Raw genomic sequence first — 17,378 nt, forward strand, 5'->3', positions numbered from 1 at the left:
GGCAAGAGAGATTCCAGTCTGTACTGCGAACGGAAGAACTGGAGTCCTAGCAGATCTCCCAGGGCGGGCCAGAGGCGTCCTGTGTCCCTGAAGCAGCCAGGGCAGGCCCAAGGTCAAATGCAGTGAGGGCCCACAAGCACAGCTCCATTGCACAGAATTCTAACCCCACTTTCAAGACCTGCCAAACACGCAATACTTATTTTCCCACTGTTGCCATTCTTTTTTTTTTAAGATTTATTTATTTATTTATTTATTTATTTATTTATTTATGAGAGAGAGAGAGAGAGAGAGAGAGAGAGAGAGGCAGAGACACAGGCAGAGGGAGAAGCAGGCTCCATGCTGGGAGCCCGATGCGGGACTCGATCCTGAGACTCCAGGATCGCGCCCTGGGCCAAAGGCAGGCCCCAAACCACTGAGCCACCCAGGGATCCCCCCACTGTTGCCATTCTTAAATAAAAAACCTTTTTTTTTTTTTTTTTTTTTAGCGTTGTACCATATTTGGGGTCAAACCTCCCCAACCTACCTACCCACTTACCATCAGCCTCTTATTTATGTTGTCCTATAATTTCTCAAAAACACTACTGGCTCTTTGATCACATTGGGGGTATTCTCTTCCTAGTATGGGTGTGTTTGATTTAGTGTCAAAAATGTAACAATTATTATTGTTGAAGTGTAAAATACTGCTTACCATTTAGCCTTCCTCCCCACCCCAATAGTATACAGCACGAATCATACCAAGAGCACAGCTTGGAAGTTATAAACTTGTTAATTAACATATTTTCCTCATTTCTTCAGTGAGTCACAATCGTGTGAAACCTGCTGAGAGTTAGAAATAAAGTACACAGCACATGCCTTTTCTAAATGGAGATAGATAGATAGATAGATAGATAGATAGATAGATAGATAGATAAAGTAGATGAATTCTCCCTCCTCGATCCCACTTTCTACCCAGGATTAGTGAGTAATACTTTAAAAGTGTGTAACTGCTTAAGATGGGGATGGGGGATGCCAATGGAAAAAGTTGCTGATTTGATTTGGTTCGGTGCTCTATGAATTCAGTAAAGTCACAAAATAATAATAATATTGATACAAAGTACAGAAATATAATGACTGGTGCCTTTGCTGTCTGGGAGTAAGGTATAAGTGAGGTGTGGCCAAAGATAAAAGGCTCAGTTAGAAGATGGAGGGCCAGGAGTTCCTTGCCATATTGGAAGGAAGGGCCTGGAGTTTCAAGGTCTCTTCCCTCTCCCTAAAAAGGAAAAGTGTCTCACTATCTGCCCTATCTTTGGGGTAGGCATTGGAGAACTCCCCTTGCAAAGTTGTATGATTCCGAAGAACTTCCTACCAGGATTAATTCCACCTAGCAGTTTCTTCACAGCTCAGTGCGTTTCTCTCACCTCTCCAGCTGGCCACAGGGCTCTGCCCACCCCTCCCTAGTTCACAGCCAGGAGGGTTGCTGAAGCAGGAATGTCTTCCCAAGCCTTCCTGGAGCTGACAGGGGTCAGTATTTCAGCTTCTCCTGCCTTGTCTCCAAACAAGTGTCTGGGACTTTAACATTTTTGAAGTCCCCTCTCCTAACCCCAACCTTACTGTGAAAATATAGGAAATGGAGAAGTTATACTACTTCTGTATAAAATTTACCTGGAATCTGATAAAGTGCTTTGGTTTTAGGGTCAGTTTCTAATGCGAATATGAGTATGACTTCTAAACAAATGCTATTTAAATTTATCATATGAACACTGAGAAGTGGCATAATGATGCAGTTGTTCAGAGCATGGTGTCTGAGATAGGCTGCTGGGTCCAAGCCCAAGTGTAGTCATTTTTTCATCATGTGTCTGAGAAAATTGGTTAGCCTTTCTTTGCCTCAATTTCTTCAGATGCAAAATGGCATTAACAATAGTAATATTATACTCATCTCATTGAGGATCAAATGAATTAATATATGTAAAGTACTTAGAAGCATGACTGACCCATAGTAGGGATTCCATAAATGTTAACCTTTTTATAATCCTGGGACCTTGTGTTTAATGAAGACAGAATATTGGGGAGGGTAAGTGGAAGGAATTTGGAAGGAACTCAGCATCCCTAGGCTGGCCCTGTCATTTATTAGCTGTGTAGGTATGAACAAGTTACAAAACCATTTCAAGTCTAATTTTGTACATTAGTAAAATGGCAATAATAGAAGTATGTATGTCATAGGATTGTGGTGCGAAGTAAATGAAATATTGTATGTAAAGCCCTGACACATAATAAGCTATCCATAACTAGTACTTCTTTTATTTCTCTGGCTCTACTTCTTACAAGCTGCATTACTTTGGGCATAGTTCATTTATGGAGTGGGGTTGGGGAAGGTAAAGTAATACCTATTGTTAGAATTATGTAGATTAAGTTAAAGAATGACAAGTACTTACAACAAGGCTGGGCAGATAGTAAATGCTCAAAAATGTTAGCTTACTTTATTCTATCCAGAGATGTTTAGATCTGGACCCTGGATAGTAGACAAGACAGAAGGAAAACAGAAGTGCCCAGTGGTGAAGAAAGGAGCACACAGACTTCATTCAGGTTCTCTGGGAAACTCTCTCCTCCATGTCCACCCTCTACTCCCAGCTCACCTCCCAGACTTTACCATATGTCTTAGTCCATTTGGGCTGCTGTAACAAAAATGCCATCAATTTGGTGTTTTAAACAACATTTATTTCCCATAGTTCTGGAGGCTGGGAAGTCCAGATTTTGTGTCTGGTGGGAGCCCACTTTCTAGTTCACATATGACTATCTTCTCACTGTAACTTCACATGATAGAAGGGAACAAAGGAGCTCTCTGGAACCTCTTTTATAAGGGCACTAATCCCATTCGTGAGGACTCCACCCACATTACTTGATCATCTCCAAAAGGCCCCACATCCAAGTGTCATCACACTGGGGATTAGGCTTCAACATATGGATTTTGGGGAAATAAAGACATTTAGTCTATAGTATCACACTAGTTCATTTTCTGACATAAGGGAGAGATTAATTGGAAGTAGGTCCAATGTTTTTTCTAGCCCTTAACCAGAACTATAAGACACACAGGGCACACTTACCCAAAGAGACTAAACCACCTCTAATTTTAAGTGACATGTAGTAGTCCTTGGGCCATTGATGGTCTCCTCAGACCCATCAGACTGACTGATCATTGAAATCCACCTTCTAATCTTTATTACTTTAGCTTGGGGTTCTGACACTTGTTAAATCACATGAGCCCTTTGGAGGATGAATACTTTGAAGTCGTCTTAAGTCAACATTCACCCATTTCTTCAACAGTATTGATGAAGCATGTATTCTCAGTAAGGTCAGGTACCAGAGTCCAGGGATATAGAGATGAACAGAGCAGACCTGCTTATCCCCCTTTTTCAGACCTCAAATATGTAACTCTGGTCATTTATTGGCACTTATGGCACAGATTTTGAAGTGGTTTGGGCACAGAGAACCTAATGGTACTGGACTTTCAGGAGGAAAGAAGGCAAGGCCAACCAGATGAGAGGAGTGAAAGAGTGGTACCAAAAAAAACCTTTCTGGACACCTCTCTAGGGCTAGCTGGTTTTTCACAATTGCCTGCTTAAATTCCAGGTTGGCATTGGAGACATGTTTCCTGCTGTCAGTTTCCTAAAGTTTCCTTATTATATCGAAATATGTATCATGCATTTTTGAGAGGGAAAGCTCAAAATCTTACTCGTGACCTGATGAAAAGAAATACCCTTTTAGTTGTAGAAGGGTACTTGATAAATGTTTAAGCCTAAATAGTTCTCTCCATAGGATATTTAAAATAGTATCTAACTTGTTTATTTGGCATCAAAGAATGGGATGGTGATGGAAGATACAAGAGAGAATATATTTCTATATATTAAATTCTACAAATTTAAAAATGTTAAAAAAATATTTAAATGTCAAATCTCCTTAGTTGCCAAATTCTTGGCTCCACTTTCTCCTTATTTTCACTAAAATTGAAGGTTTTTCTAAAGACAGAAAGCAGAGTACTTCCTAACGTATAGTACTAGATTTTTGCATTATTGGCCAATGTTAAAACAGGATACTTTTTGGCCATAGGTGTCTGAGAAAAAAAAAAAATCTTCCAACGAGTTCAGTTTCTGGAAAAAAAAATCTTTTTCTAAGGATGAGGAGGCATGGAACTGAGGACTAATTCACTAGAAAAATCTGGCAAGAAAACTGTCTGTGGATATGAATACTTACTTCCTAAGCAGAGGTAGGCTGCTGAGCATTTGAGATCCACTGATTACATGATCTGTTATAATGTAAGCAGATATCAATTTAAGCTCAAAATGGATTTTCCTAGTGGGTCATTTGTAAAAGATCTTTCCAAATGAAAAATAAAAATCTGTTTGTAGTTAACTGTGAACTATTTTAGCGACTAGAACTATGAAAGATATTGATTTCAGGTAAAGTTAACTGGTTTTCTTCTTTTTCTTTCTTTCTTTCTTTCTTTCTTTCTTTCTTTCTTTCTTTCTTTCTTTCTTTTTCTCTTTCTCTTTCTCTTTCTCTTTCTCTTCTTTTTCTTTTTCTTTTTCTTTTTCTTTTTCTTTTTCTTTTTCTTTTTCTTTTTCTTTTTCTTTTTCTTTTTTTTGTCACCAAAAGTAAAAATAGGTATATGTGGCTTAGTTACCTTATTAACCTAGGGAAAGGTCTCATTTATGCTGGTGATTGTACTTGTATTCAAGTGGTTAAGAATTGGGTTGCCTGGATGGCTCAGTGGTTGAGCATCTGCCTTTAGCTGAGGTGGTGATGCTGGGGTCTTGGGATCAAGTCCTGTATGCTGCTCCCCACAGGGAACCTGCTTCTCCCTTTGCCTATGTCTCTACCTCTCTCTGTGTCTCTCATGAGTAAGTAAATAAAATCCTTTTAAAAAAATTATTGAGAATTAAAACACTATTTTATGTTAAAATTATGGTTTTACTTTCATGGAAAATAACCCCGTACACACTGAATTTGGTTGGCTGTAGGCAAGATTTTAATTAGCACTGTAAGACAGCCAAATTCCTGGAGGGGTCTGACAAAGAGGGCTGGGGCCTTCAATACATTATACATTTACTTATCAGATTTATTTATTTATTTATTTATTTATTTATTTATTTATTTATTTATTATTTATTTATTCATTATTGCAAGATTTATAGGAATTGTGCAGATAATTCAGAACCAGCACTATTGCTAATTTCCAAAGAGAGGAATACAAGGCTTTGACCTAAGTTCCTGGAACATTTGTGTAACTGCTATTTTGAATTCCAGAGATACTTTTACAAAAGGTAAAGGGCTTTCAGAAAGACTCTCCATCCCCACCCTATCCTGCAGCTTCTATTCACTGACAAAATTTTGAAGTAACATTTAATAATTTATAATTTACAGCCACATTTAATTAATTTTCCACCTCATTACAGTTTACAAATGCTACCTCGTACTGAATAATGACTGCGTTTGTTTATTTCCTGGATACATCATTAGGGTCAGAATAAAAGCTGGACATTGGCAAATATAAAGAAGTGTTGTTTAGGAACCAGAAAAGGAGAGAGTTTCACTTATTCTATAGACTCTAATTGCATAATTAAGAATTTTTATAATAATTTAAAACACAGGTTCTTAATGTGGAGTCTCTGGATTATAGGTCAATTCTTGAGCTGCAGGGTCCCTGAATCTACTGATATTGTAAGCAGAATTCAAATGTGTGTGCGTATATACTTTTTACTAGATTTTTCTCACTGTTTTAAGATTTCCAGCAGTGTTCAAGATTCAAAAAACCAATTAAGAATTATGCTAAATTTTAAATAAAAAATCAGTGAAGATACACATAATTTTTGAAAGCTGCCATAGAATTAATTTTCTCCCAAATGATAATTTAAGGATGTCAGAGATCGGGATCCCTGGGTGGCGCAGCGGTTTGGCGCCTGCCTTTGGCCCAGGGCGCGATCCTGGAGACCTGGGATCGAATCCCACATCAGGCTCCCGGTGCATGGAGCCTGCTTCTCCCTCTGCCTATGTCTCTGCCTCTCTCTCTTTCTCTCTCTGTGACTATCATAAATAAATAAAAATAAAAAAAAATTAAAAAAAAAAAAAAAAAAAAAAGGATGTCAGAGAGCATCTCTCCAAATGAATATATTTATTAAGTGCTTATTACCAGCAAAAAATCTTTTTGCTGTGCACTGTCTTGGTATAAAGTACTCATTCTAGTATTTAAGGCATGGGCTTTGTCCTATTGAATAATGACAGACATTTGTAAAATTGATGATGTGAAAAAATAGGACAAACTTGCTATTTCACAGGGAATCAAACATTTTGATTGTCAAAGTATTATCTTATATAACTTAATAAACATGGATAAGCACATTTTCAGCTATTTAATACGATGTTTCTCTGTCACTTTTGTTTAGCACTTCAGTTTCCCAATTACTTTCATACCCGCTATCTTGTTTGATCTTCACAATTATATTCTGATGCATATGTGGCAGGAATTATAATGCTGTTGTTGTCATAGGTAAGCAAACTGAAGTTGACCACAGCTAATGGGAGCCAGATTTGTTGTAGATCTTTTGACTTCTAAAATTGTGTGTGTGCGTGTGTGAGTGAATGTGTGTTTATGTGTTATTGCACTGCAACATGTTGCTTTTCTATATGTAACAATGACAGGTATTATTCTTACCCTAATAATTCAGGTTATGTTGGTTATTCCTATGACTATTACTATCACTCTACAGTTCAAAATAAAACCCCTCATGAATTAAGCCTTCTAACAATTTGTATTCTAAATACGGTGATATAGGTTATCACAATATTATTTTCTAATAAGAGTGGTTGTAAATCATAGTTTATTGTACATCATGTGGTGTGTTTCAGGGTCATTTTTAGACATATCAGTAAAATCACTAATTCTATCACCTAGTCCCTAACTTACCTAGGCTAACACTTTCCTATGTTTTGTTTGCATATCACAAATAATAAGAAAGGATACTAATTTCTGCAAAACAGTAGCATAAAATAAATATTTATGGAATAGAGTTGAGGGAAAATTGTTCAGGTGATTTACATATTCTTGTTTTGTGCTACAAAATTATGAGTTTAGTTCAAAATCATTGATTGAGTACCTAAATTGCCAGGCACAGTGATGGATTCAATGGATGCAATGGAAAATATGATGAACTCTGTCCCACATTTCAAGGAACTTGTATCTAATGGAGATTTGGATTGTGTCAATCCACATTTTTAAAAATATGCACTCTATATGTGTAAAGTAGTAGAAGCCAGAACATCTGGGTATTGATAAAAATCTCTTTCCATCAACTAACTTCATGTTATGGATAGAAACTACAGAAAGTCCATGTTTGGTCTTTCTAGTTATTAGCACTTTGCAAAGATGGAAAATTCCCCTCCTCTTGAGGATAGCAAATCCTCTGCTATGAAAGGTCTTCTAGCAGAGACTGAAGAGCTCTTGGGAGGATTGTAGAGGGGCATTTAAACATCAGTGAATAGTCATTCTAAAAAAAAACAAAGTTTTCTCCCAAGCCTAAGGTCTTGTGACTTGACAAATCCTTTAGCTCAATGCTGCCTTAAATTTCTCCACCTTTTGAAATGAACTAAAATATTTTATCTATCTACTTTATAGGATGGCTCTGTAAATATTTTGACAAATATATAGTGGTGTAAAATTGATGAAGATGAGTTAATTTGTCTTGCAAATTTTTGCTTACTTACAGTTTTGTCTTTTAGAAAAGAAAATCAATTAGTTTATATACCTCTGCAAACTAAAAAAGGCCCAGATTGGCTATTTCTTGATAAAATGTCTTGTTACTACTGAAAAAAGTCATTAATACAAATTCATTAAATTTACTTTTGTTATTATTTTGTTTAAGGTAATCTGGAGGGAAAATAAAAATAGATATTCATATAGTCTTTTAAAAACAGACTTATGGCCTATTATTATTTATATACAATAAAATCCCCTTTTACAATTAAATGAGGCAAATTTATAAAATTGTGCATTCATAACCCAAATCTAATTTTAGAACTTAACCACCACCCAAAATATCCCTCAAACCTATTTGCAATTACTCCTTATTCCAAACCCCAGGTAAGAGAACCATTGATTGCTTACTGTTTTGGATATATTCTTACTGAAAATTTCAGATGAATGGAATCATATGCTCTAGTCTTGAGAGTATGACCAGAGGATCACCTATGTTATAGCATACATTCATATTTCTCTCCTTTTTATTGTTGAGTAATATTCCATGGTATGGATGTGCAAATTTTGTTGTTACATTCATCACTTGATAGACATTTGCATTGTTTCCAGTTTTGGACTATGACGAATATCAGTGCTGTGAACACTCATGTGCGAGTCTTTTGTTGACATTTCTTGTAGATAAGTAGATATCTAACAATTTAATTACTGGAATGTATGATGAGTTTATGTTTAACATTTTTTAAAAGATTTTTATGTATTTATTCATGACAGAGAGAGAGAGCGAGAGAGACAGAGAGAGAGAGAGAGACAGACAGGCAGAGGGAGAAGCAGGCTCTGTGCAGGGAGCCCGATGTGGGACTTGATCCTGGGACTCCAGGATCACACCCCGGGCTGAAGGCGGCGCTAAACCGCTGGGCCACTGGGGCTGCCCTTATGTTTAACATTTTAAGAAACTTCCCTGTATTTCAAAGTGGCTATACATTTTACATTCCCACCAACAATGCATGGGGGTCCTAGTTTCTCCACCCCCTTACCAGCACTTGGCTTTGTCGGTGCTTTTGAATGAATATAGCAATTCTAGTTGACATGTAGTTATATCTCATTGTGGTTTTAATTTCCATTTCCCTAATGTCCAATGATATTGAGCATCTTTTCAGTACTTATTAGCTATATATATATTTTGATAAAATATTCAAATCTTTTGCCCATTTTTAAATTGAACTATTTATGTTTTTATTATTGAGCTGAATAACTTATTTATATATTTTGGATACAGATTCTTTATCTGATACATAACTTGATAATAATTTCTCCCAGACTGTGGCTTATCCTTTAATTTTCTTAATAGGGTCATTGAACAGAAGTTTTTGAATTTGATGAATTCTAATTATTATTTTCAGTTTGGGGAATTATGCTTTTGTTGTCTCTAATCAGTCTTTACCTAACCTTGAGTATCAATAATTTCTTGTGTTTTCTCTTAAACATCTTATAGTTTTAGGCTTTACATATAAATTCATGATCTATTTTGAGTTAATTTTTGCATTTGATATTAGGTAAGATTTAAGTGATTTCCTTCCTTGGTTTCGTTTTTTGTTTTGTTTTTCTTTACATATGGAAATCCAATTGTTCCAGTACTACTTGTTGAAAAAAAAAAAGTCTGTGCAATCTCCATTCAATTGCGTTTGCACCTTTGTTAAAAATCAGCTGCCCATAAATGTTTGAATCAATATCAAGACAGTCTATCATGCTTCATTGATACATGCTAGCCCCATACTGCTTTACTGTAGCTGTATAGGAAATTTTGAAATGGAGTAATGGAAGTCCTCCTATGTTGTTCTTCTTTGTCAAATTTACTTTGGCTGCTCTATGTCCTTTGCATTCCCATACAAATTTCAGTATTGTTAATTTCTAACAAGTTTTCTGAGATCAGGACTGTGTTGAATCTATAAATTAATTTGGGGACAATTGACTTCTTGTTATTGAGTTTTCTTATTAACGAACACGATATATTCTACATTTATTTAGGTCTTTAATTTCTTTGATCATTCTTTTGTAGCTTTCAGTGTACCAGTCTTTTTTTTTTAACAATTTTTATTAAGTAAACTCTATCCCCCTACATGGGACTTGAACTCATGATCCCGGGATCAAGAGTTGTATGCTCTACTGACTGAGCCAGCCAGGTACCTCAGTGTACCAGTCTTTCACATCTTTTGTCAAATGTATCTTTAAAAATTGCGTATTTTTAGATACTATTACAAATGGCATTATTTTAAGTGTTAATTTCTGATAGCATTATATTAAAATGTATAAGTTATATTTTTTAATTATTCCGGTTGAATTTAGGTAAGCTCACTTACTTGTTTTAGTAGTTTTTTTGGAGATTTCATCAAATTTTCTGCATAGATGATCATGTCTGCAAATAAAGAAATGTTAATTATTCCTTTCCAGGGTGGATGCCTTATATTTCTTTATATTTCCATATTGCACTGGCTAGAAGAGCCAGTAAATATTGAATAAAAGTGATTAGAGCAGATGTCCTTGTCTTGTTTTTAATCTAAGGAGGAAAATACTTAGTCTTTTACCATTAATATGATGGTAGCTATTGGCTTTTCACTGATGTTCTTTATCAGATTAAGAGAATTCCCCTCTATTCCTACTTTGCTGAGAGCTTTTGTCAGGAATGACTGAAATTTTGTCAGATGCTTTCTCTTTATCTATTAAGATGGTCACTACGGTTTCCTTTTCCATTTCTTTTCTATTTTTTCTAGTTTGTTAATATGGTGAATTATATTGATTGATTTTTGAGATGTCAAGCCAACTTTGCACTCTTAGGATAAACCAGCTGGTCATATTGTATTATATTTTTTAGATATTGTCAGATTCAATTTACTAAAATTTTGATAGAAAATTTTTATTGATGTTTATGAAGGATGCTAGTCTATTTTTCTTTTCTTACAATTGTTTGGTTTTGGAAGCAGGATGTAGTATGAGTTGGGAAGTGTCCTCTCATCTTTAATTTTCCTAAAATAGTTTGTGTAGAATTAATATTATTTCTTTTTAATAATTGGTAATATTCACTGGTATGCTACTTGAGCCTGGAGTTTTCAGGTCTTAAGCTACAGATACAATCACTTTCATAAAAGATATGTGATTCTTCATGTTACTTTTTCCTTCTTGGTTGATCATTGATGGTTTGACAAGATTTGTCAATTTCATCTAAACTGTATATTTTGTTGCCATAAAGTTGTTTATATTATTTATGTATTGTTGTTTACACATTATCATTTTAATATCTGTAGAGTCTATTGTAACCTTTTATTGATCCTGATATTGATAATTATGTCTATTGTCCTTTTTTTCCCCTACTGTCTTTTTTCTGGCTAGAGGTTCATTAATTTTATTTTTTTTCTCAAAGATCCAGCTTTAGGTTTCATTGATTATTCTCTATTGGCCTATTCTTTTCTGTTTCATTGTTTTTCACCCCAAATTTATTACTGCCTTTATTCTGCCTATGTTGGGCTTAAGTCAATCTTTTCTTTGTACTTTCTTAAGATGGAAGCTGATGAATTCTTCTGCCTTTTGTGGGTCTGAAGAGGACTTTATTTTGTCTTTCTGTTGGATTCTGGGCATAGGATTCTAGGTTATCAGGGACTTTTTGTTGCATTTTAGTTTTTTAAAGATGTTATTTTAATTGTTTCTTATAAAAAGTTGATGTTATCTTTACATTTGATACTCTGTAGGAAATGTGTCTATTCTTCAATTGCTTTTAAGATTTTCCTTTTATTGCTGGCTTTGAGCAATTTGATGATGATGTGAGCCATGGTGTAGCTTTTTTTTTTTTTAAGATTTTATTTATTCATGAGAGATAGAGATAGAGAGAGAGAGAGAGAGAGAGACAGAGACAGAGACAGAGACACAGGCAGACAGAGAAGCAGGCTCTATACAGGGAGCCCGATGTGGGACTAGATCCTGGGTCTCCAGGATCAGGCTCTGGGCTGAAGGTGGTGCTAAACCGCTGAGCCACCCGGGCTGCCCTCTTTCTTCATATTTCTTGTACTTAGAGTTGATTGAACTTCTTGGATATGTGGATTTATAGTTTTCAACAAATTTGGAAAGATTTTAGACATTTTTTTTCAAATACTTTTTCTTTTCCCCCTGCTTTCCTTCCATTAGGGATTTTAACTGAAATTGTCCCACACTCACTGATACTTTGAACATACTTAAAAAATATTTGTTTTGTGTTTCATTTGGTTAGTTTTTATTGTTGTATCTTCAAGTTCACTAATTTTCTACAATGTTTAATCTGCCATTAACTTCATCCAGTATATTATTTATCTCACACATATAATTTCCTTCTCCAGAAGTTTGATTTGGATCTTTTAAAAAGCATCTTCCATGTTTCTTCTTAACTTTTAAATATCTGAAATGGAGTTAAAATGACTTTTAATGCTCTTGTTTGATAATTTTAACATCTATATCAGTTCTGAGTAAGTTTTGATTGATTTTTTTTTTTCTCCTCACAGATTCAATTTTCTTTCTTCTTTCCAGGACTAATAATTTTTTATTGGTTCACAAGCTTTGAGTTTTATCTTGTTGGTGGCTACATATTTTTATATTCTTAAAAATATTATTTAGGTTTATTCTGTGACACAGTTACTTGTGAACAATTTGATCTTCTCAGGCCTTGCTTTTTAGAGAATGCTTATTCCAAGGCTAGTTGCCACTACTGAAGTAAGACTATTTCAGTACTCTACACAGTAACTTGTAAATTTTTTTTTAATACCTTGTGAATTATGAGAATTTCCAATCTGGCTGCTATAAGAAAACAGAGTTTTTGATCTGATATGAGCTACATGTGTTGTTCCCTTTAATCCTTTTGGGTAATTCTTTCCCTAGCCTAAATTAATTTCCTTACATTCAAGCACTGAATGGCACTCAACTGAATATCTTAGGGGATCTCTTGCAAATATCTGGAATTCTCTCCTTCTGTATCCCTCTATTCTCTAATACTCTCCCCAACTTAGAAAGTTGGCTGTTCCTTTTGGCTTCTGCTTCTCTGCCTCATGCCCTGGAATCTTTTTCAAGGCAGTAAAATGGGGCAATTATAAGGTTCACTTCATTTCTCTCCTTTCTCTCAGTGGTCACTGTATTGTGTTGCCTGAGGTCTAGTCTTTTGAAAAACATTTTTTATATTTTCCTCTTTTTTGGTTAGAGGGTAAATTTGGCCCCCAGTATCTTCAACTTTGCAAAACATAAGTCCCTCTCAATCTTCTTTGGTAATAAAAGTTTCCTTACCTTTCAAGAGACAAAACAAGGGCTTATTTGGTCATACAATTTGATATTTACACATTTGCTTGCTGAAGACAGTTTTCTAAGTTAATCTTTTAAGAAGTTTTCTTGGTCAATTTTCTAAACAGCGGCAAAATGTCTTTTCTTTAACCCCTATTGATCCGTTTAAGAACAGAACAATTTAATTGATAACATTCATTTTATTAGACAATTTTCAATTAGTCCTGGCAGCTTTCTTTTCTCTGCTTTTCTCCTTTATAATTCTATTGCAGTGCTGGCAAAAAAGCTGCATTCCTTCTGGCAAAGATGCCTCTGTGCAAAAGTTTTTGGGGATGACCAGCCTAAAGATGGTTCCTTCCAGCTGCAATTTAAAATGTTGAGCTGGAGAGCTTAATTCATTTGATTTCTCTATGATAGCATATCCCTCCCTAAGCAGTGGGAGAGTCAAGGTCAGCTGCAGCTAATCATCGTAGGATTTGAACTTCAAAAAAAAAAAAAAAAAAGAAAGAAAGAAATACAAGGTTTTCACAGAGAGCCCTTATATCCTTTTGCTTCCCTTCCAAGACTTACAAGAGCATTTTTTTCAATCTCAGGGCAGAATGAAATCATTATTCAGCCTTATCCTAAGGGGGTAAGAATCTAGCTAAATATCCATTTAAAAATATTTCCTTTTCTTAAATGTACATTCCTCAATGGATTTTGTGAGGATTACTGAGCTCTTGTTTTTGTTTTTCATTTTTCCTTTTTGTAAAATAGACTAGGCTCCTTAGAGGAAAGTAATTCAATAAAATACTTGTCTAAAGCTTTGAGGTTTATAAGATATCTGTTTAAGAAGGCTAGACAAGGGGAAAAGGGAAGAGGTAACTTACACATCAAAGATCCTACATATAAGCATGCCCATTCATTTTGTGGATGAAAACTTATTGGCAAGTCCATTAGGCCTGCAGAGAAGACTTTGGGCTCTGGGCCAGGTTGCCTGGATTCAAATCCTGGTTCTTCCCTTTACTGGCTAAGCAATCTTGGCCAAGTTACATAACTTTTCTATATCTCTATTTCCCCTTCAGTAAATGGAGGTAGTGGTAGCACCTCTTTTATAGGTTTGATATGAAGATAATTCAAGTTAATATTTATAAAGCACTTAGAATAGTTCCTGGTGCCCAGAAACTACTATATAAATGTCATATAAGATAATGCATTTCAAAATATATTTACTGGGAAATATAACCGTTTGCTGACCCAAGAATCACCCCATCTTTGGAACTGTTATTTTATGCAAATGTTATGAAGGTTGAGCTCTATTGGGAAATATAACTCAAATATCTGTAAAAGTACTTGCCTTGAAAAGTTTCTTGTCTCAAACTACAATAAAGTAACAAAGCATTTTTTTCATCAAAAATGTATTGAGGGCTTCCTGGATATTAAACACAATGCAAGATGCTAGGAATTTAAAGATGAATAAAGCCTGAGTTTCACTTAAGGAACATTGTAGGTAGCAGACCAATAAATGGATCATTTTAAAACAGTGTACAGATATGGTAGCAAAATATTTCTAAGGAGTGCCAGATAAAAGTTCCTAACCCAGATGTATGTGTGTATATAGAGACAAGGGTTGGGTAAGTAGGTCAAAGAAAACCTGCTGGAATTGGTGGGTGTAAGTCAATCAAGCCATTAGGAGGGAAAGGGTGCTCCTGGCAGAGGGAGAAAAAGAGCACTGTGGTTCAGGTACAAAGTAAGTTATATGTTCAGCACTGCTGGAGCTTAGTAAAAAAGCAGCAGCTCTGTAATTTCAGGAATATTACCTTTTTTGCTAACAGATTTTTACCAGTAATCTCTTTAGATAGAGCAATGTTTTCTTTAAAGAGCTAATAAGCAATAATGGGACAGTGGTCGCCAGGGTGGAGGCTGGATCCTGCAGGTTGACCATATCCTATTAGGTCATTCTAGGTTCTGGCACTGTACTCATGTTCTGAAGTTCAAGATATAATTTTATTACATCTCTGACAGGTGAACTGAGTCTTAGGGTTGATACATAGTAACTAGATTCACAAGGTGCTGATTTTCAACCAGGTATCATGTTATGAATACACACAGAACTCTAAATCTTACACAATAGCCAACCTACCACATGATGACAGTGCTTTAAGTCCCCACTGTGTTGGGAAAATCCTCTTAAGAAATCAAATTAGAGATCAGAATTCTGACTGGTCAGCATCAGAACTGAACAAAGATCATAGATAATCTTGGATGACATTTCCAATAGCCTTGATTAGTGAAGTACCCACTCTTTCTTCAATCTGCAAACATCTCTACCTCAGTGACATATATTGTTCCATGAGTGTGAGAAAATGCAGCTTTCCTGGAGACAACTGAATAAAATTTGATAATTTATTGCTTCATGGCTTCCTACTTTTAGAATTGTGCAAGATAATGGACTTATTTTTAACATGACCTTATCTCTAACTATTACAATATCATTGACTGGGTAATAGCTTTCTCTAACACCAGATTCAAATTATGTATATTGCCTTGTATTAAAGAAACACTGTGGTCTTCTTGTTTGGATGTGTGGAGGAGGGGATTTCTTTTGTTTCTTGACAAAAAAAAAAATATAGAACCTCTCTCATTGTAAGTTACTACTGCCCTGTTGGTATCATTCATCATCTGTTGACTTTTTGTTAGATTTCAAAGGATAATTTTTTCTTCACCTCATCTTTCAATTCAGTTTTTAATTTTTTTGGGTAACTGATTGCCTACTAATTGTAATTTTTACATTTTTTACAGAGCCAGGCAGTTAGGGAACTGCTTAAACATGCATCTCTGGGTAAGTGGAGGGTATTAGGATGAAAGCTGAGTGATAAACACCAAAATACTATGAGAAAGTTACTATACTTTGTTTGCAAACTTCTGAAGTAGAGGAGAAAACCTGACTGTACTATATTTTCATTTTTTTCTTTTTCTAATGTGCAAGTATTTATTTTAATTATCCTACATGAGGGTCCTTATTTTTGGACAACAGCAAGGTATTTTAGTATCCACTCTTTCCATTCCTTAAAGGTTTCCACAGGTTTTGGTAAATTCACATTATCCTCATGACTGTGTTTTGTACTAACTCCAGGGATGTCAGCAGATTCATCATCAATCTACCTCACCAGCACTTTGTACATGGCAACTTGTGTAAACAGATAGGGCAAAGGTTGAGGGAGTGCCAGTCAGTTTCTTCCAAGTGGTTGGAGTCTTGCATTAGGCATGCAAGCCACTGGCAGTGTTAAAGTCCAAATATGTGTCCAATCTCATGGGTTAAAATTTTAGAGGGGTGAAGCAGCAGAACACTAGTCACTTCTGGAGTATAATAGGTATCAAAAACTGAATAGTCACTTAAAGATAATTTCTACAGCTTGTTTACTTTTTCATTGTAGCATGAGCTATAAGCAATCACTGTGGAACCTGGCAAAGCTGAATATCCCCATGCCATCTGTCAAAGGGTCCTATCCAAAGACAAAATTCCAGGAATCTCTTAGGAATAACAATGATTGATTGTTATTCTCACAATACAGAAGGCATCTCCAGGTTTCTTCTTTTTTAAGAACTGGAGGATGTGTCCTGCATGAAAATGTAGGCTTTATTTGTTATCATTGACTCTAAAGGAACACCTCCTTATAGAGACAGGAACCAGTTCTAATATTTTACTGTCAAGCTGTAGAAGAATGCTTCACAGTAGCCCTTGAGCCATTTAGTATATTATTCACTAATAATTCTGATGTTTCCTAGAGATCCAAAGCACTGTATACAAATACTGTTATTTCTCTGGAGATGGTATCTTTCTGTAAGGATCACTGAAAAATTGCTCAAAGTCTTGGGGAGCCTCAGGATGAGAGATGATCCAATCTGATTGCAAATGCAAGTTAATGGGTCAAAAGAGATCATTGTCTGGCTTGAAGACTTCATTCAGCAAATGCTGTTCACCAGAATCTAACTTATACTGTAACGCAAGCATTGTTTTTTGTTTTGTTTTGTTTTGTTTTGAGATGAGAACTGTTTTTATTTAGTGTCTGTTCAGAGTGCCTTACTGTTTGTGTAATGATAGGTCTCTTCCATTCACATTGTGCTCCTATGTAGAGCTGTCATCCTCCTTCTGAATGTGTCAAACAGCAGTTCCACCATGAGGCTTTAGAGGGGAAGTGTCCCATTGAAGTTTTTGCCATACAAGGATGGGCATGCCTGGGCCTGGTTGAGAAAGTGCTTTGTGGGTGCCTTCACCCTTGCTGGGCCTCCATGCCACCCCTCTTCTTCACTGGCCCCTGCATGCCTTATATTTTCATTTCTTAGTTCTTAATTCTTTCTCTTTTGGTATGTGACTTAATAC

General features: G+C 35.6%; 1 pseudogene; it reads right to left on the minus strand.

The window, feature by feature from the left end:
* Positions 1–16,014: 16,014 nt before the first annotated feature.
* Positions 16,015–16,960, minus strand: LOC100683288 (annotated as a pseudogene).
* Between the last annotated feature and the right edge of the window lie 418 nt (positions 16,961–17,378).

This window comes from Canis lupus, chromosome 12, assembly GCF_011100685.1.
Source record: "Canis lupus familiaris isolate Mischka breed German Shepherd chromosome 12, alternate assembly UU_Cfam_GSD_1.0, whole genome shotgun sequence".
In the NCBI taxonomy this organism is placed as follows: domain Eukaryota; kingdom Metazoa; phylum Chordata; class Mammalia; order Carnivora; family Canidae; genus Canis; species Canis lupus.